Below are 20,851 nucleotides of genomic sequence, written 5' to 3'. Positions count from 1 at the left end.
CATGAATATTAAGACCTATTTGCAAACACCATAGAAAAGCTAAATTGAGTTAATTTCTATTTCTTGAGTTGAAACACTGAATTAAAAAACAATTTAAATGTCTTACTCTTTTAGAAAAAAAATCAATGCTTTAAAATTAATTTCATTTTTTAAACGTACTCTTAGCTCAATAAAGCCTTTTGGGCTTTTTAAGCTAATTGTCTTTGAACTCATTTTAAATTAGAAAGTTTTATAATTTTGACAATATTTTAAACATTATCTTCACTATATGGCAGTTCATATTATAATCTTAGAAGGGTACAGAAAAAATTATCAAGATCCTTGTGTAAGAATGACACAAATATTTTTGAAGCATTCCTATTATTTTTGTAGAACAGTAGGCATTATATTATCCCATTTTGTTTAATGGAATCATATGTATGTATGTGGAGATATATGTATGTATAGGGTGAAAATTTATGAATTCATTGAAAAATATCTGGAAGACTATATAGTGGAATGTTACCACTAAGGGATCAAGAACTTGGGTTTGTTTTTAGAGAGAGTGTACATGTCAGCAGGGTGGGGAAGAGCAGAGAGAGAGGGAGAGAGAGAATCTTAAATAGGCCTCATGCCTGGAGCCCAACAAGGGGCTCTATCTCATGACCCCGAGACAGTGACCTGAGCCAAAATCAAGAGTCTGATGCTTAACTGACTGAGCCACCCAGGTGACTCATCCATGTGGGTATTTTGCTACATTTTTTGTATGTTTATTTTAACTTGATTATTTCCAGCAAGTTTTTAAGAAATTTAATAACTCAGGAAGCAAGTAATTTAAAACCTATTTTAGGCCACGAATCAAACGGTTTGTTTGAATGTGGTCAGATTTATTTTGTCCGTGTGTGAACAGAACCTAAGGCTCTTCTTAAAAGTTTGGCCATAGGGCACCTGAGTGGTTCAATCAGTTGAGCGGCCAACACTTGATTTCAGATTAGGTCATGATCTCAGGGTCGTGGGATTGAGCCCTGCATCAGGCTCTGTGCTCAGCTTGGAGTCTGCTCAGGGTTCTCTCTCTCCCTCTCCCTCTTCCTCCGCCGACTCCCTGTCTTTAAATGAATAGATAGGTAAATAAATAAATAAGTAAATAAATAAACAAATAAATAAAAGCTAAAAAAAAAAATTCATCACGTTATGAACATCTTCCAAGTCATTAGTCTTCTACAGCACTGATATTTTGAAATAGTTTCATAATATTTTGCTCTGTAAGTGTATAATCACTTATTTCTAATTTTCAAATTTTTAATTTCAGTGGGAACACATGCTTACTGGGTGTAGTGAGGTCAGGCAAAGCGAGAAGTAAAGTCCTCTTCTCAGCCACTTTCCACAGCCTTCTCTATATGAACACATCCGTTGAAGTTTAATGTCTATTTTTCTGGACCATTTACTACTTCCATGCAAATTCAGTCAATATACGCTACTTCTCTGTCCTGCATCTTCTTTTAAGTACTTTGATTTCTAATTCTCCCAGTCGTAATTTAGATATGATTTACTAACTTCAGATGTCTTGTGTTGATTTGCTTAGTATATGGGATATTAGAGCATTCCCTCTATTTCCTTCTCCATTCGATCTTCAATAACCAAGTTTTAGTTTTAAGTCTATTGTTTTGTTTTCTGGCTTTGAAATTGTACTAGAGTATGTATGTGTTGACCCATCTCCATGCAGTTACACGAAGATGCTTTACCTTGCTCCTTTGGGACTGGGGCTGGTAAAGGGCTAGACTCTGTATGTTTCGGATTCTGTAGAATCTGTATGGATTCTATACATTTCGCTTGGCATCTGCACATACATGCCAGGATTCTGGCTTGTCCAGTGACCCAGCTTTTCCTTCCAGAACAGCCATAGACCCCAGGCTCACAGACAGCAGGCTGTGTTTGGACTGAAGGAAGACCCACAGAAAAAGGAAAGGCAGGGAAAACGTGTCACTGAGACTCCAGATTCGTCTTCCTTCACTGTCTGTCTTGCAGTCATTTGCTTCTGACTTCTTTGTGTGTATGGGCACAAGGCCCATTAGGGTTTTAAGGCTATGACTAAAGAAAGTATTAATTTTCTTCTTTGGACATGCTCATGAGCAAGAAGGAGGATGAGGTCAGAAAATGTGCTACCAGATGCTCTTTGATATTCCCAAAATTAATAACTGTCTTTAAAGGGGTAAGGTTACCAAGCAAAGAGCTGGGATTTTCTGGAAGTAGTTCCTCACAGAAGCATTATTTCAATGGTTGCATCTGTCAGCCTGGGATCACACACAGGCTTTGCAGACAGAGTGGGGTTTCCAATAACGCCTGCTACTTCCAGGCAGGAAGGCAGAGAGGATTTGAAGGAACATCAACTGCTGTGACAGAGAAGGAACCTTGCTGTTCACCTTTCTTTGCCTTTTAGAAATAATCCTCTTATCTATACAGCACTTTTCAAGCCTCCTCAAATGAATCTTCAGGTGCTGACATAAGGTTTTCCCATCAGGCTGACCTAACCCACCCATTCTGCAGCCAATAAAAGCAAGGCCAGGGCCCCTCACACTGCTTGTTTAATCATCAGGGATTCCACCTACCTCCCCCTACCTCCCCCCACCCCCCCACCCCGGCCACCACCCGTTTTCACTGTGATTCAGCTCCATCTGTTTTCCTCACTGGCTCTGGTTTCCCACTCTCGGCTCCACTTCTGCTTTTTGGCAAAATCCTCTGAAATTTTTATGATTTTACTTCCTCTCTTGTATAGTTGTTTCACCAACTAATTCGCCTGCGTCTTTTTCGTCGTTGTTGAAGTCACCCATCAGGTCTTTCTAAGGCATTTCACTTGGTATGCATAAAAACAACTCTCTGTTCATGTTTAGCTGTCATTGGCTGATGTGACATTTAGTTAAATGACATTATTACAAGAACACATACAACTGGCATAAATGGGTGGGGTCCAGTCACAAATGACATGACTGAGCATCCAGCCCAATTGGTGGAACTGACAGTATTAGTAGATATCAGAAATTAGCCCTCTAGCGAGAGCCTTCAGCGTGCTGTGCTATCAGTCAATATGATTTACCCAAGACATGGAGTGGATTCACTAAGCAAGTGGTTGCTTAAGGCAGAGCAGTTTAGAGAACCTGCACTTCCATGAATCCTATAACCATTGGTCATCAGACCTCTTCCCACATCATAGGGGACATTGCTCTCTAGCTTGCCTCCCTGGCACCTGAGTCTTGATTAGCCTATGTGGCTAGAACCTCAGCAGATCCATTTTGGATGTGGGGGTCTTGGAGGAGGTGGGGATGGTTCAGACTACCCTGAAATTGTCTTCCCAATTTCAGGTTCGATGCCAAGATTGCTAAACTGTGAGCCCAGCCTATCTCCAATTATGCCTGTTGTGTTAGAATCCTTCCCTCCCTTCCCTAAACATGTCCATATCCAAATCCTTAGAGCCTGTGAATATATTATATTACACGGCAAAGGGCACTTAAGATGGAAGATGGAATTAATGTTGCTAATCACCTTACCTTAAAATAGAGAATTATCCAGGTGGGCCCCATGGAATCATGGAATCAAAAAGGTCCTTAAAAGTGGAAGAGAGTGGGTTGGAAGCTGTGCCTGTGGAGAATCTCAGAGTAATGTGATGTCAGAAGAACTCAGGGTGCTGTTGCTACTCTGAGGGTGGAAGGGGCCGTGAGTCGAGGACTGTGAGTACCTTCTAGAAGCTGGGAAAGGCACGGTTCTCTCCTAGGGCCTTCATAAAAGAGTGCAGCCCTGTCTGCAGCATGGGTTTAGCCTCTTGAGACATGCCTCAGACTTCTGACCTCCAGAACTGTAAGATAAGAGGCTGGTGGTTTGTAAATTTGTCATAATTTGTTTTATCAACAACAGGCATCTAATGCACCCACCCTCTTACTTCTGTGACATCCTCTGTTTTCCTAATAATGGAAATTACATGTAGAGGATTTCTTTAACATAAGCTTCGAATTTTATAGCACCATCCTATTCCCCATTGTATTCGACTGTAGTTTTTTTTTTTTAATTTTTTTTTTTTAAGATTTTATTTATTTATTTGACAGAGAGAGATCACAAGCAGGCAGAGAGGCAGGCAGAGAGAGAGGAGGAAGCAGGCTCCCTGCTGAGCAGAGAGCCCGACTCGGGGCTCGATCCCAGGACCCTGAGATCATGACCTGAGCCGAAGGCAGCGGCTTAACCCACTGAGCCACCCAGGCGCCCCTCGACTGTAGTTTTAAAGCTACTGCTTATGTCTAGAGGAATGTAAAACCAAGGGCCAAACCTCTTTACAACAAAATGTTTAAAATGCTTCAAATATCCAAGAAGAACTTTTAAGCAGCAGTTCTGTCATGGATAGCAAAAGAACAAGGAGCATGAAGTACTCTGCAATGTATTGTGCTTGAGAAGCCAAAGTCCTGGGTGACCAAGTATCAGCCCCCTCCTTGGTGGGGGGGCTCTCAGGGAGCCAGTGCCCCTGCCCCAGCCCTGTTGGTCTGGATGAGTCCCTGGAATGACCTTGTAAACACCACTCACTGCCAAGTTTATCTTGGCCAGTGTTGTCTATCAGCACAGAACCTCTTACATTTAGACAAGGAGACCCCAGGGAGTTGCAAGGAGAAGAAATGCTGAAGGGAATGTGCACTGCTAAGTCACTAGGGCTTTGTACAAATCACCCCAGGAAGCAGAGCGGGGAGCAAGACATCCTGTGACAAGTGTGAGGCTTGTTGCTACAGGAAGTTAGAGGGCTATAAGAAGGCGTGATGTTCCCCAGTTCAGAGTCCAACACGGAGATAAGATATCCGTGTAGACAAACAGTACGGAGGATGGTGATGAAGTCATGAATGAGTGCCCGGGTGGTCACCGTTTTGGCATGCAAAGGTGGGGCTTTTCCTCTCAGCTCAGGTGTCTGGGGGTCTAGTGGAGAAAGAACAAAGCAAACAGAAGAGGAGGTTGGTGGGTTTCTATGTTGGGGGACAGACTTTGAGCAAATACGATTGTCCATGTGACCCTGGTTGCCAAGAAGGAATAATGTGGGAGATTCTGTTATGGGACCTGTCCTGAGTAAGAAGCTTGGGCAAGCTGACTCTTGGCAAATTGTGGCAGTTCCTTAATTGCAAACAAAGAAAATAGACCTGCTCTCATTAATAGAGATTCTCTGAGGTTCTTGAGTATTGGGGTGATACACAGATAAGCATTTCTGAAATATTAAGGACATAGAGCTGTAAGAGAGGGTTACCCAGGTAGGATGTGTGGCTTGGGATAAGGCATTTCACCTAAAACTTGATTCTCTTGTGTAAAATTGGGTCAAGGAGCCTCCCCTATATCCTCAGACTTAAGAACAAAGCAGGATATACTAAATAAACTATTTTGTAAATTTTGAAATACTTTGCTTAAGTTATGATTAATATTTTCACTGCTCTTAATAGATTGACTTAAATTTATACAAAGTCATCAGAATTACCAAAGATTTATAACAATTTTTCTGTCAAAATATTTTTTGGCGAAAAAACAAATTGATTCCTTTTTGGTCCTTCCGTTGTTATCTCCTATCTGTTCTCCTCCTCTTGACCAAATTCCATGTTTCTACTTTCTCAGCAGCCTTTCACTCATCTGTCCACATCCCACTGGCTTGTACATCCCCCTTGGTTCATTGAAATTGCTTTGGACAAGGTCACTAATGATCTTCTAATTGTCTGATTCCATAATAATAGTAACAATAGTAATGATGGTGATAGCTAAGGCTTATTGAGTCGTAATTGTGTCAGGCATGGCTCTAAGTGATTTGCATATATTAAATAATTTAAATTTGCACTACTTTGTGAAGTAGGTATCATTATCAATCTGATTTTAATAAGAAGGGCACTGTGGCGGAGAGGTGTCTCTTGAGTAGGTCACAGAATTAGAAAGTGGCTGAGCCAGGATGCACACCCAGGCCATCATACTTTCCACACCATACTTGTAGTCATTACGTGATGCCACATCCTTGTTGGACTGCCCTCTGCTAGATGTGGGGCTTGCTTCCACTGGCCATCCCTGGTTGGGGACAGGACACTGAAAAGCAGAGTGGCTGGGTATGCTAATGCAATGCGGTTGGCATTTAGATGGAGAGATGCTGCTGGTCTTGACATGAAGTCTGAGGCACCAGCCAGGGTTGGCAGCCTTTCTGAAAGTCCTTGGTCTGGGGCTCTGACCAGATATGTGCAGAAGGACTGGCTGAAGAGGCTGGCACAGACAGCCAGGTGGCCCTAGCTAGGTGTTGGAACAAGTGACCAGGAGGGATGAGGGGTCAGTTTCTATAGATCTGGGGCATAAGAAGGGTTACAAGGATGGTCCACAAGGAACCCTGGTGACTTTCAAAGACTCTTCATGGCACCTTGGAAGCTTCAGGGTCTTTGGTTTCCTGGTAGCATAAGTGTCCTGCCTTTTCATCAGGTTCTATGCCTAATACGCCTTGATGGTCCACACATCTTCAGGTGAAAATGGCCAATGGGTGACTCTACTAAAGCAGACAGTACCCCCCCCATACCCTCGTGGGCTTCCTCTCAGCCTCCCTAGGGAAGAGTGACACCAGACAGAAAAAGCACAGCCCACTGAAGTCTGCCTGTGGACACTTCTGTGTCCTACAGAGATGTGAGAAAAAGGGAGGGAAGAAAAAGTCACTTTCTGAATGCTGTGTGGAGGATAACCCTTCAAAAAATGAAATAAACTTTTAATCAACTAGAATACAAATGTGTTAGCTGGCCTGTTCTGGGATAAGTTTTTTTTTTTTTTTCAGATGTACATAAAGCAATTTAGCTGCTCATAAATTTGACAAGTCAAGACACAGTCCCTTAAAAAGCAATGTTGAGTAATTTGCAATTAGTAATGGAAACCATTTAGTAACCATATAAAGCAAGTGAGAGTAGACAGTATAAATAATCCTAGCACTCCCAATCAATGGAGAGAATCCCTAACAGAGGACTCCGAGAATGTCCTGGAACAACCTTGTGTACCATGTCCTAGTGTGCTTGTGGGTGTGAATGCAGGCATGGATGAGGACAGCTTTGTTTGTGCAAAGACACTTTAGTCGACAGAATGAAAATGATTTGACCATGGCAATCTTGACTCTCCATGGCAAAGAAAACTTTGATTGGTCTTTGTCTCCAGAATAGAACATGTTGGGTCTCTGGAAATCTTATAGCTACTTAAATAATTTATTCAAATGGGCATGAACCAGGACTGTGCCTATTTTGGGAGCCCAATTTCTTCCATGAGTTTCCCACCTCCCCCAGAAATCCATACCCCTGTTGGAAACATCACTGAGATGCTCTGCTAGTCCTATAGAAGCCCTCCAATCTCTGTTCCCTGGGCAGAGTCTCTAATTACCTACCATAATCCTTTCTTACTCTCTCCCTCTTAATAATACAGCATTCCCCCCACCCTGAGTCTTAGCTGGGAACATGGCCCACATCCACCCAGTTAGAGGCTGATTACTCAGCCTCCCTACAGTTTAGCTGTGGCATGTAATTAAATTTTGGCCAAGAAAGTGATAATGGAAGTGATGTATGCAAACTTCCAGACTGAGTATAATGAAGCTATGTGTCTTTCACTCTTTCTTTTCCTCTCCCCTCTGGCTGGGAAATGGCCATCGAAGCTGCTCCTTTAGACAGAGATGGAAGCTTCAAATTGAGGATGGCACAGCTGTCCAACCACTCTGGACTCTTGGATGAGAGAGAAATGAATTTCTGTTTTATTTAAACCTCTGTATTTGGAGTCTCTTCATTACAGTAGTTTTACCTATAACCTAAGTAAGCCTTGGCTTAAAAGACCTACACGTAGGGCCCATTTGTGCCCTGAAGTACTTGGGTTGCTATCTTCTCCCAAAGTGTTGGTCTACTTCCTGATGACTGAACAGAGTTTACTGTGTGAGTATGTGGGGGCGGAGCTGAGGACATTGTGGTTTGTTTAAATCACTATTGCTTGGAAAGGTAAGGAATAGAATTCATGGCAGTAGCCGGGGGAACACCACCTAGAAATCCACAAACACCTGTTTTCTTGTTGCTGATTGTGTAACTTTTTATTTTGATACACTTTCAAGCTTGTACAAAACTTACAGAAAAGTTACAAGAATATTACAGGAACTTCTGCAACCCCCCCTTTTTAATTTTCCAGCTGTTTATATTGTATCCATTTACTTTATCATTCCCCTCTGTGTGTGTCTATCAATATATCTTTTTTTAAAAAATTTTAAATTTCTTTTCAGCGTAACAGTATTGTTTTTGCACCGCACCCAGTGCTCCATGCAATCCGTGCCCTCTCCAATACCCACCACCTGGTTCCCCTAACCTCCCACCGCCCGCCCCTTCAAAACCCTCAGATTGTTTTTCAGAGTCCATAGTCTCTCATGGTTCACCTCCCCTTCCAATTTCCCTCAACTCCCTTCTCCTCTCTAACTCCCCTTGTCCTCCATGCTATTTGTTATGCTCAATATCTTTTAAAAATTACTTGAGAGTAAGAAGACGGTCTTTCATGAACTTGCATATTTTGAAAAACATAACCCAGTTATTTGTAGAACGTTCCTCAAACATGGTTAGATTTAGTTTGTGTATATGGGGCAGGAATGTCATAGAAATGATGTTGTGCCTTCTCGGTGCCTCCTATTTGGAGTCAAGTGATGCTCATTTGTCATTTTGATCACTGGGTTAGAGAGGTAGCCACCAGATTTTTCCATTGTAAATTTACTTTTTTTTTCTCTATTAGTAAATAACGTGTGGGCATCTAGTTTGAAACCATTTAAATATCCTGTTACTCATCATACATTCATTACCAGTTTTAATATCCATTGTTGACTTTATACCTGGGAATTTTAACATGGATTTACTTGGAGAAAGTGTATTGTCTCAAAAAGGGCTTAGGACTATCTAACTTGGAAGAAGAAAGGGGTCTGGAGTCTAGTTTCAACCAGTCAACCCCAGACCTTGATTTCCTCTTTTGCAAAACAGATGGGTGTAGGGATGGTGTTCTTGGGTGAAATGGCTTCTATCTAGCTTTCTAAATCTAAGGATCTGGAGTTTGTAGACATAGTCTGACATCCTGGGAAGACTCGTTCTTTGAGATGCAAAACTTCACATGCTTTGTTAGTATCTTCAGCATCCCTGGCTGTTAATCACTAGAGTCTCAGAAATTTGCTACACTAGAGAAGTTTTAAAATATGGCTATTCATTCTTTGACACTTATCACATCAAGAGGTGAGAGCTAGACACGTCCCCTTGAATCTGGGTGTGCCCATGCCCACTTTGGCTAACATAGTACAGCCATAGCAACATCATGTGACCTCTGAGTTTTGGTGCTAAAACATGAGGGAACATCCCCCTAGCCTAATGCTAGCCTAATGCTTTCTCTTTTTACTACTTGTCAACAAAATCTATTTTAAATCAAAATATTATGATATACTGAATGTGGTATGTCTTTCCTGTCTCCTCTGGGGGGAAGGGGATTGTGACTTTTGTGTTGTTGTTGTAGTTTTGTAATGTCAGCGGCCCTGAAACTTTAGTTGCATTTACTCCCTGAAGCCAACAAAGAACCATGGCATATTTACGGGATACGGAAAACTTCTAAACTAAGCATGTTATAATAAGAAATGTCAGTTGTACTCTGCATTTTCAGCTGTGATCCTGAAAGGGTGGTGATGAAATGGATTCTAGAGAGGGAACTGTATTTCTCTAGAGGTGTGACTTACACATTTGGAGATGCATTCTGGGGACTTCTGTCTCCTTGCCCTGACACTGAAGACTGGGTAAATGGGGAGAGTGAGAACTTGTGAGTGGTCACTGTCTTGACTTGACAAGCACTGCAGCTACTTTCTCTTGATATTTCATAGCTGCCAAACCTGAGAGGGAGGCAGAATCCGATTTATTCATTCATTTGATAAACCAGGAATTGTACTTGATTTGGGTGGTGGAACACTGAAGCGGGCAGGTACAGTTCCTTTCCTCATGAAGCGTATAGTCAACCTATCAAGAAAGCCAATGAATGGGAAATTTTTAAGTTTGGCGAATATGATAGCTTTGTGCTTCTCAAACTGTCTGTGGCAAAGGACGTGCTCATATTCCCTATTTATCTACCTACCTACCTATCATCTATATAACATTTTTGACTTCTAATCTGTTACGGATAGGTATGTCCTACTAAACGTGACTGAATAAGGGTGAGCAATACAACTTACCATCCAAGTCTGACAAAACCCATACTCATCTGTGCACAGTTCAAAAAAGATGAGTCTGTAGATTCCCTCCTTGAATGTTGTGGCAATGCCGAATTCCTATACAGATATTGACATATTCACTTTTAATTTCTGCATTTGTCTCATTGCAGATCATTGACGGGTGGTTTACATGCTGGCCCTCATGCACAGACCACATTTTGAGTAGCACAACTATAGACAGGGAGCAGTGTAGGGGGGCATCATGTTTTCTGTTGCCCTTCTTCACACATTTCTCAATGAAACTTAGAAAATTGGAGGGAGCTTTCTCACAATGCACAGACTGTCTTATGTTCCAACTTCTTATTCCTTAATTTTAGGCTGATCACAGGAGAACTAATGAGCAGAGTGTGGGAGTCACCATCTCACCTCTTAGAATCTAGTAGTTGTTGCAAGGACATATAGGCTCCTCTTACATTGTCTCTAGGGTCACTCAGCTCAGGGCCTGGTGGAGAGGGCACAGACAGAATTGACTTGAGGCATTCCAAGTTCTTACATCCCTAGTGTTGGTATCAGGGTTCTCCAAGGGACAGTGTTCTTGGGAGGGTATAAGGAGGAAGTGACTCTTAAAAGAGCCTTAAGTCACTCCCCTTATGAAATTCTCAGTGATATCATCTACATTTTACAGGCAAAGAAATAGTAACATACTAATTAAGGATATCTCTTGCGTGAACAGATAAGAAAAGGACTCTCTAATCCTGAAAAGATTTTTTTTTTCTCAGGATTTTAAAAACTAGAAAACAAAACCACTTTCAAAGTTTAGAGGAGGGTGGCTTTTTACGATCTGGAATTTCTTAATAAAGCTAACTATGTATTTTATTTTTAAAATATTTATTTACTAGAGAGGGAGAGAGAAAGACAGAGAAAGCATATAAGCAGGAGGGGCAGAGGGAGAGGGAGGGAAAATCTCAAGCAGAGATCTCAGGACTGTGAGATCATGACCTGAGCTGAAACCAAGCATCAGATGCCCAACCAACTGTGCCAGCCAGGTGCCCTTAACTATATATTTTAAAGATTATAAATATAAATAAATGTTTTTTTCTTATAAGTGATCCTTTTGAAATTAAATGCAATGGGTTATGTAACATCTAGGCATAATACTGCCCTCAAACCCTAGTTTCCTTTGTGCAAAATGAGGAAAAAAGTGTACTCCATCCCAGATTCTACCTACCAGCCTGAAGTGAGAGGACTGGCCTTGGGAGCATTCAGGGGTGAGGTCTCTGGGGAAGATAATGTGGACTCTCTACTTCTCATGTCTAATCTGGCCACAGAGCAGAATTTTGCTAAATCAAAATGCAGGGAAATCAGCTAATCATTGACATCTTGCCAGCTGCGGAGTATATTCACTAAGGAATTAGAGCTGGCAAATAAAGTCCTGCTGCTTATGTCCAGATCTATTTGTCTGAAAAGAATCATTCAAAAAAAAAAAAAAATCCAAAGAGCAAATGATAACAGCAACATGCAAACTGAACAAGAAATCTAAAAGCCACCCAATAGTCATTTCTCCTGCTTTTCCTTCAAAATACCAGTGTTTATTTAATAGACCCACAACCCTAGGATGGAAACAAACAGATCAATCACGAGGATGTTCCATTGTGCCCATCATCCTGACGTCTGTTGATGGTATTTATCTGAGTTTGAAAGTCATCACACGGGCACAGGTGCAGCTGATGTGGCATGACATTGGTGCTATGAGTGACAGCATGAAGGTAGAGGAAATTATGCCTGAGCACGCCAGGCAGCCAGCCTACCTCCCAGCCCTTCTGCCACCCTCTGCCTTACCGGGGTCACCTCCTGGTCACAGCCACCATGTCCCATCATTGACTTCAATCGCACTGTGCTTGCCTCCTGCTCTGCCTATGGCTAAGACAGAGGGATAACTAAGGGCACCTCTTTCTCTGCTGGGATGAGCTCATTCTCAGGTGCCTCCCAAGCACATGGAGCTGTGCTTACTTCTCAGACAGGCTATAAGTTTCCAGGAAAGAGGCTGCTCATATCCAGAAGACCAAGACTGAGGCTTGAGATTTATGAGCTAAACAAAGCTCTCACACAAAGTGGAAACTTAAGGACACTAAAGGCAGTGTGGGCCTTCAGCATTTTAAACACTGATTAATGAATGGAGGAGAATAACTCTCTACCACTTGGAGCCATGTCAAAGCATGTACTTTACATAACTTAAGTAAATGAAATGCCACAAAATCCTTGAGTCTGTCCAGGTATGCTGGTGGGTTGGTTGCTTGAGTTGAAAGCTACTCCCTGGGCATTTGGGCAGGGTCATCGTGGAGATTGGGTACAGTCAGCAACATTTTGGAAGATTTGCCATCTTTCCAGGGTCTCAGCATTAGTGCTATGGTGGGAGAATCCTAGAATCCTAAAATTATTACAACCCAAACTCAATCTGGATCAGGATCATTTTTCTCATCTATAAAATGGGCTGACTTTGGTGTATGTAAAGGTTCACTAGGTAATTCACTAGATTTTTGTGAAACATAGTATAAGGTGGGTTGTGTGTGCACAGACAGTTCGGGTGGGGGTCTGAATGGATTTAGGTGTCCTGTAGGACCCTGAGAGGGGAACTGAAAATTTTAGCTGTGCTGCTTTATACATACCATAAAGCTTGGCCAGTGTCTGCCTTCAGAAAGACTTTTCTCAGGGATCAAAATACTTGATGGCTTTTAAAGTAACACATGCATTCCTTCATTTATATTCATGTGACCAGGGACTCTTGCACTTATTTAATTCAGTAATTCAACAGATATTTTATGTGTAAACAGTCTGCCAACCCTTCTCCCTAGGATATGTGTGGGCCCCCCAGCTTAAGTTCTTTTGTAAGGTTTAGCTATCCTGTTCATTCATTTCTTAATATTATTCTTACCCTCTGGAGCTTATATCCTCCTCCCCAGCTCTTTAGAGGAACTCAGATTCTTTGCCCAGAAAGTCTGGTGTACAGTTGGGATGATTCCCGCTGCTTAGGAGATGGTTTGCCTCACAGGGTCCTCCAGAAGGATGGGTGTCTCTTTGCTATGGAGGAGACATGCTAGGAAAAAGGGCAGTGATTCCTGACTTTAAAACCTCTTTGTAGGGACACCTGGGTGGCTCAGTTGGTTGAGCAGCTGCCTTCGGCTTGGGTCATGATCCCAGCGTCCTGGGATCGAGTCCCACATCGGGCTCCTTGCTCATCAGGGAGCCTGCTTCTCCCTCTGCCTCTGCCTGCCATTCTGTCTGCCTGTGCTTGCTCTCTCTCCCTCTCTCTCTCTGACAATTAAATAAATAAAATCTTAAAAAAAAAAAAAACCTCTTTGTAGATGTTGTGTAGGGCACAGCTGTGTAGCTGTGAAAGCCCGAAGCAGGAGGAGCAGAGTTATTGTGTCTTTGAGTTAATTTTGCCATTGTTAATTACCCACATGTATTCTTGTCCAGCTCAGGTTATCAAACCTGGCTAACTTCCCTGTTGTTTTCCTGTTACTCATTCTTTGAGCTTCAGCTCACGTCCGCTTCTTCCAGGAAACTCCCTGATTATAGCAGATTGATATACGGCATCTCTGAGCATCACCATCCCGTAGTATCTGTCTGCATATTTCATGGAGACTTCATAGCTCATAGAGGACACATTATCTCTCTCTGTCTAGACTCTGGTCTCCTTGGAGAGCAACCATTAAGTGCTGTCCCTCTTGTTCTATTCTTGAACAGTGGACATGTTGCTCCATGGGCACTGCTGACTTGATGATACTTCAGTGGGCCAGTAGGTAGTTGGCTTACACTCTGAGGTTACTTCACGGGGCTTTCTGTACAGGTACGAGCTTAACCCCTGCAGCAGTGAGGTCCATCTTCTGCTGTCTCCATTCTTCATGTTTCCTGTTAGTGGTGCCTTGAGGGCTCCTGCTGCATCTCCCCAGATTCTCCTGTTGGAACTTTGCATATGTCAGTTCGCCTGCAGACACTACTCTGCTATGATGTCACAATTGCAACTTGATGAGAGTAATTTTCCTAACTGAAACAATCCTGGTGATTAGCTCTAGCTCTCTTCTGCCAGCCAGTACAGCTGGGATGGGCTGCAGTGTCTACACACACACATATGCATGCACACACACAGCCTGAGGGTCCAGTTTCCTGGGTGCTCTAGGACCCACCAGAGCTCCCTCCATAAGCCCTCCCTCCCTTCCTGAGTTAACAGCAGTGTCCCAGATACATGCATAACAGGTTTCCAATTTATTTCTTTTCAACAGCCCTTGGCAAACACTTCTTCCCCCCTTTCTCTTTTTATTGCTTGCCTTTACTTTATCTGCTAAATCCCTGCTTGTGGGTCTCCAGCTGCCTTTATAGCACCTGGCCTTGTTAATATCTCTGTGTTGTTGCAGTTGCTGCCCTTGGGGTCTTAATGAGGAGCAGGTGGATATTATGAGGTCACTTTCAGGAAAGAGGCTAGGAAGGGAACCTATTACCAACCAACACATTATATAGGTTATCTCATTTAAAACCATCCTTGTGCAGTAAATATTATTTCCCTGACTTTATGTTGAGAAAAACTATCCCCAGGAAAGTCCCCAAATATCATTCTTTCGAAATTCCCTGTAAGAGTCAATCCCTCTTCTGTTCAAGTTCTTTCAATAGAGTTCTAGGATCTAATATCGAATAAAGATCACATTCTTTAGCCTGGTATTAAAAATCCCTCATGGCCTGGCCCTCATCTACATTTTCTGTCCCATTCCTCGGTACTTAATATTCAGTCATAATCAAACTGAGTTTTTTACTCTTCTGCATAAGTACCTGACTCTCCCTTACCTCCAGAACTTGGCTCCTGTGATTCCCCCCTTTACAATGCTTTCCTCAAACTATTTTCCCCCACATGTAAGATTATGCTTAAGCTTGAAGAAGCAGCTCAAAAATCACAGGCTCCCTACAAACCTGTGGGACATCCCCAGTTGGAAGTAATTGTTCCTTCCCCACCAACCGTGGTGCCTAACCCGCATGTCTCCCGTAGGCGTCGTCCTTATCATTGACCCATCTGAAACCACCTCTGGTTTTAATTTATCATCTCCCACCATGGCCAGGGCAGTGCCTGTCCCAGAGTTGATGCTTTTTAAAAAAATAGTTGTTGAACTGATGATTTGGGGAAAGACACTTCATCTTTAACTACTATCTCCATCTGTGGTTAATAACTAGTACTAATAAAGATACTTCTGATGAAAACTTACAAAGATCAGTGCTAAATGATTAGCTTCTGAAAATTTTGCTTAATGAGGCTAGTTGTTTCATACTTCCCAAATAGTTTATCTTCAGTGACTATCTTTGTATTTGCTCAAGTGGATATGGGTCTCCTTTAATGTAAATTTGAAGTTTCACAATAGTCAAAAATGCTTTCCCTCAGAATAGGACATATGCAAATCAGGTTTAAAGTAGGCTAATCCCTTTATCCATAGACAATTGGTTATGCAAAAATGTACACATGAAATATGCTTACTGGAGAACTTGTTTAGTGCTAACTTACCTCTCTTGACCTCCATTTAACAATTCATTTAATCAACAAACATTTATATGTGTAGTTATATATCTTTCCTAAGTTTCAGACCTGTGTATTCAGTTAAGAACTCCATGACTCTGTGCGGATGACCCCCAGCCCTCTGGGACCCAGGAAACCTAAAATTGAATTTATAACCCATACTCCTGTCCAGCCACCAAGCCAGGTCACATATGACCTGTTCCATCTACTCTGTCTGGATCAGGCAGTAGTGCCCACCCATCTCCTTAGGGAATCTGATAATTATCCTCCATATTACTTCTTCCCTCCTTTTCCTCACTCCTGCCCAACCAATTATTTAGTACTATTGATTATCCTGCAGAAGTACCTATGATATATTGCTCTTTTTCTTTACCTCCATTGGTACTGAGTGTAGCTTTTTTGAAAACAAAACACGAAACAGAAAAAACGAAAACCAAAACCAAAAAACGGCCAGCTGGCCAATATGTTAACAATAAACTTAAGGTATTAAGTGTCTATGATGTGCTGACAACATACCAGGTTCTTTATGGATGTTATCTCATTTAACACTCACAGAAACCCCTTGAAAGGAAGTCATTTCAAACAAATTTCTTCTTAGGAGATTAAGACTTAGACAGTTGGGCTGCCTAACAGTTCATGACTGGTAGGTGGCAAAATGGGAGTTAAAGTGAGTCTCTGAGACTCTGAAGCCTAATCTCTTTGCTGTGCTGTATTGCCTCTCAGAGAAGAAAATGATCATTTTGATTAAAAACATTCATCAGTTTGTTCAGCAGGTCTACTGAGCATGCGTATGTGCTGATACTTGCTGGGCTTTGTATTAGGCTAGTGACACATGGTGGATACAGTCCTAGAGGGACTCTCAGGGCTATCAACATGGCCAGGCTACCATAACAGACATCAGGAATGTCCTGATCACTTCAAGAACATCCATTGTCCTGCTCACTCATACCACTTGCCTACTGCTAAGTGGCTCTGCTCTGTGTCCTCCCCTTCCTCACCCCAGGGCTCAGGATGATGGAGCAGCTACTTTCTAGAACAATGCTATTTACCTTTCCAGTGGGAAAATGGAGTTTGGTGGAGCAAGTGCTACTCCTATAGCTTCTAACCATGAGTGTTGTCATCTGGTTAGAAGCACATTCTTCACTGGCCAAAGAGAGGCACAAGCAGGAAAGCAGGAAGGTATAGGGAAGGCAGTAAATATTGTTGAAAAGGAACAGAGTTTACCACAGCTAGAAAACACATAAATATGTAAAGGCAGTCATCCACATACTACTGGGAGAGGAAGCTTTAGCTTCCTTTCCCTTCATCAGAAATGTCCTGAGAGAGGAACACTTACTAAAATGCCTGATCCTTGTTCAAGGCACTAACTCCTACTGCCCTGAGGTAGTGAGACTTGGATAGAGGTTGTCCTTAGGAAAGAGTTAGCTTGTGCCCTTCTCACTCAATCCCGCCATATTTGACAGAAGTGGCAAACCAAGGTGGTGCCTTCTTTGGTGCCCAACCACCTCCTTTTCTCCTTGGTTTGGTCTTCATGTGGCCACTGAGATGATGCTAGGAGGCCAAGTTTTGGCTTCACAGAGGTAGGAGAGGGGACTAGGAGTCTTGAGTCAAACCTGCTTCTCTAACCCACTCCTGAGAGGATCTCAGCACTGGACATGAACTTGGAGTTCAGCACTGGGACACTCTCTGAGCTAAGAGCAGAATAGCACTTTGTTACCCATATGGCTACAGTTCCTTGAGACTGTCTCTCTCAGATAACCATTGAGGAGGAGCCCTGATTAATAGGATTCATTTTTTTTCTTCGTTGGACTCTTGCCTTAATATCATCCAGTTCCCTTCAGTATTCATAAGATGTGCTGATGGAAGCATACAAACATTTTATGGATCACCGAGGAAAACAAAATGACCAACGTATTCGGTAGGTATATAAGGAAGGGAAGGATGAGTTGCCTAGGTCCTGAAGAGTGGGAAGAAGGAGCAGGGCAGAAGGAGCAGCAAACATACAAGAGTCAAAAAAAGAGCATAGTATCCTAGGAGAATAACATGTGAAGATACTGGGTTCAGAGCAAAAGGTTTTTGGTGGGATTTGTAAAAAACAGAACCTGGAAAAGCCAGATTATTAAAAGTATTGGACAATAAAAATCTTAAACCTCTCTTTTTTCATTTCAAAATCTCTTGTACTTATTATGTCTAGGACAGAATATTCAGGGAATGAACTAGGGAATGGGAGAATCACAAGTATCGTATGCACAGATTATTCACTCTTTGTAGGCATGCGATCATTATATCTCTACATGAACTCCATATAATAGATTACTATTGTTATGCCCATAGTAAAGATGGGAAAACTGAGCAATATTAAGTGTTTGATGTATCATGCATCTAAAGATGTCTTTGGCTGCAAGTAAAGGTATATTTGTGAGATTAAAAAAAAAATACATGTATTGGTCTCTGCTCTAGTTCCTGGCATAGAACTCCAAGAACCCTGGTCATTTCCTAAGTGATAAGAGTACCAGGGGCATCTCATGTTGTAATACTTGGTCTTGGACCCTGGTTCATGACACAGAGTGTCTGCGTCCCTTGGAATTTCTGGGGTGATAGCAGTGCCTTTTGTTCTAATGAGATGACTCTTTATGGGCTCCCATCTCAGGACTGCTCATTAGAAAGACCAAACCGTGTTAGGAGCTTAGAATTTTCAGCCCTCCCTGCCCTTGTCCAGAGAAAGGAGAAGGACTAGAAATGGAGCCTGTAATTAATCATGCCAAGTGAGGAATCCTCCATAAAATCCCAATGGTAGGGGATTTGGAGAGATTTCAGGTTGAAGTGGTTTTGTGAGTTCCATGAGCCACTCTAGCAAATCAGTCAAATCCAAGGAGGGGTCATTTTAACCTCTGACCACAATCAGGAGATAACCAAGGCTTAAACAGGTGTCTGAAGGGGGATGCAGTCTTATGCGACTGAGTCCTTAACATGTAGGATCTGACACTGTTTCCAGGTAAATAGTGTCAGAATAGTGCCAGATGTACTTGTCTAAAAATGTTCAAATAATGATAAAAGACATGCTTATTATTTCTTATGAAAAGAAATTCTTTCTGTGGCTAATTTTTCAGCTCCCAGGCCCTTTCTATTCTTATATTCTTGGCCTTTGTATTTTTCTCCTTGTGGTTACAAAATGACTGCCACAATGCCAGGCATCACATGAACCATGATGATGTCAGCTGACAAAGAGAGAACCATGATGATGTTTGCATGTCCTTAGTAGGAAAGAAATCCTTCTTCACTAACTATCTTTAGAAAAATATCTCATTAGGCTTTTTGATGTGTCCATGAAGGCATGATCTATTTGTAAATAGCAAAACATTGCTCTGTTTATGGTGTGAGGTGAAATCTGGAGTTGGTATAAGCAGAGAGGTGAGGGGGGGAGAGATTAAAACAAAAAGGAGAGTGAGTTGAGTGACTTTACTGGGGATCTGGGAGGCTGAAGGAAGTTTTTGAGAATTTAAATGATACTTTATATGGAAAACCCAAAAGACTCCACCCCCAAACTACTAGAACTCATACAGCAATTCAGTAATGTGGCAGGATACAAAGTCAATGTACAGAAATCAGTGGCTTTCTTATACACTAACAATGAAAATACAGAAAGGGAAATTAGAGAATCGATTCCACTTACTATAGCATCAAGAACCATAAGATACCTGGGAATAAACCTAACCAAAGAGGTAAAGGATCTGTACTCGAGGAACTACAGAACACTCATGAATGAAACTGAAGAAGACACAAAAAGATGGAAGACCATTCCTTGCTCTTGGATCAGTAGAATAAACATTGTTAAAATGTCTATACTGTCTAGATTAATCTATACTTTTAAGGCCATTCTGATAAAAATTCTACTGGTATTTTTCAAAGAGCTGGAGCAAATAATCCTAAAACTTGTATGGAATCAGAAGAGACCCCGAATTGCTAAGGAAATGTTGAAAAAGAAAAACAAAACTGGGGACATCACATTACCTGATTTTAAGCTTTACTCCAAAGCTGTGATCACCAAGACAGCATGGTACTGGCATAAAAACAGACACACAGACCAGTGGAACAGAGTAGAGAGCCCAGATATGGACCCTCAACTCTATGGTCAAATAATCTTCGACAAAGCAGGAAAAAATATCCAGTGGAAAAAAGACAGTCTCTTCAATAAATGGTGCTGGGAAAATTGGACAGCTATATGTAGAAGAAAGAAACTCGACCATTCTCTCACACCATACACAAAAATAAACTCGAAATGTATTTAGTTTTAAAATGTAATGTCTTTGAATTCCTGTGGTCTGTTCCCTCCGTTTTCCTGATTCCTCTTGGAAAACCTAAGCATATAGAAATTCCACCTGTTTGTTTTGGAGAGAAAGTCAAGAAATGGGACTGCATTCCCTGACCTCACTTGGTAAAGCTCTGAATTTAGAATAATTCTGGGAAGATTTAGGGTTCAGTCATTACAGGAACTTGAAGATGGTGCACTGAGAATCATCAGACATCTTGAGGAAGACATTGGAACTTCCACAGGCAATGAGATAGAGCCTTGGAATTATTTTATTTCATTTTCAGAAGACAGAAAGGCCTCAGATGACATGTGGGTCCTATACAAAATGTTGCATTAAGTAAATGCCAATCTTTGCCCATATTTCTGATAATTCCTTATGTACAAATTCCCATAAGAGCAATTACTGGCCCAGAGGTTGTGGAAATATATAAAGCCCTTTGAATGCATTGCCTTTTGCTGTGACAGGGCTCACTTCTCCATGCCTGTGCCAACTCTGGAAGGTATTGTGATGTTTCAGAAACTTTGAAGGGTTTAAGTGTCTGGGCACTGACCCTGAGAAAATGTCCATGTTTTCTTCTGGAAAGCCCTATCCACCTGCATCCTCAGCCGTTATCCATTGTCTGGGGGTTTTCAATTATATCCTCTTTCTAGAAGGGGCAGAAAATGTGTGATGAGGAGGAAGGAAGGAAGGAACATGGGACCAATGAGGGATCCAGGATGCTACATGTCTGAGAAGTATGAGAATAGTAAATAGCTCAGTCTTAAAGGAAACCAGTCTCTTTCCTGAGAA

The 20,851-nt window shown here is 41.8% G+C and overlaps 1 non-coding gene across 1 annotated transcript; it reads left to right on the top strand.

The window, feature by feature from the left end:
• The first annotated feature begins 261 nt into the window (after positions 1 to 261).
• On the top strand, positions 262 to 366 carry LOC125110165 (U6 spliceosomal RNA). The gene has a single exon (XR_007130490.1). It is a non-coding gene; the product is annotated as a U6 spliceosomal RNA (small nuclear RNA).
• Positions 367 to 20,851: the final 20,485 nt, after the last annotated feature.

This window comes from Lutra lutra, chromosome 9 (assembly GCF_902655055.1).
Source record: "Lutra lutra chromosome 9, mLutLut1.2, whole genome shotgun sequence".
In the NCBI taxonomy this organism is placed as follows: domain Eukaryota; kingdom Metazoa; phylum Chordata; class Mammalia; order Carnivora; family Mustelidae; genus Lutra; species Lutra lutra.
This window is presented reverse-complemented; position numbering and strand designations above follow the sequence as displayed.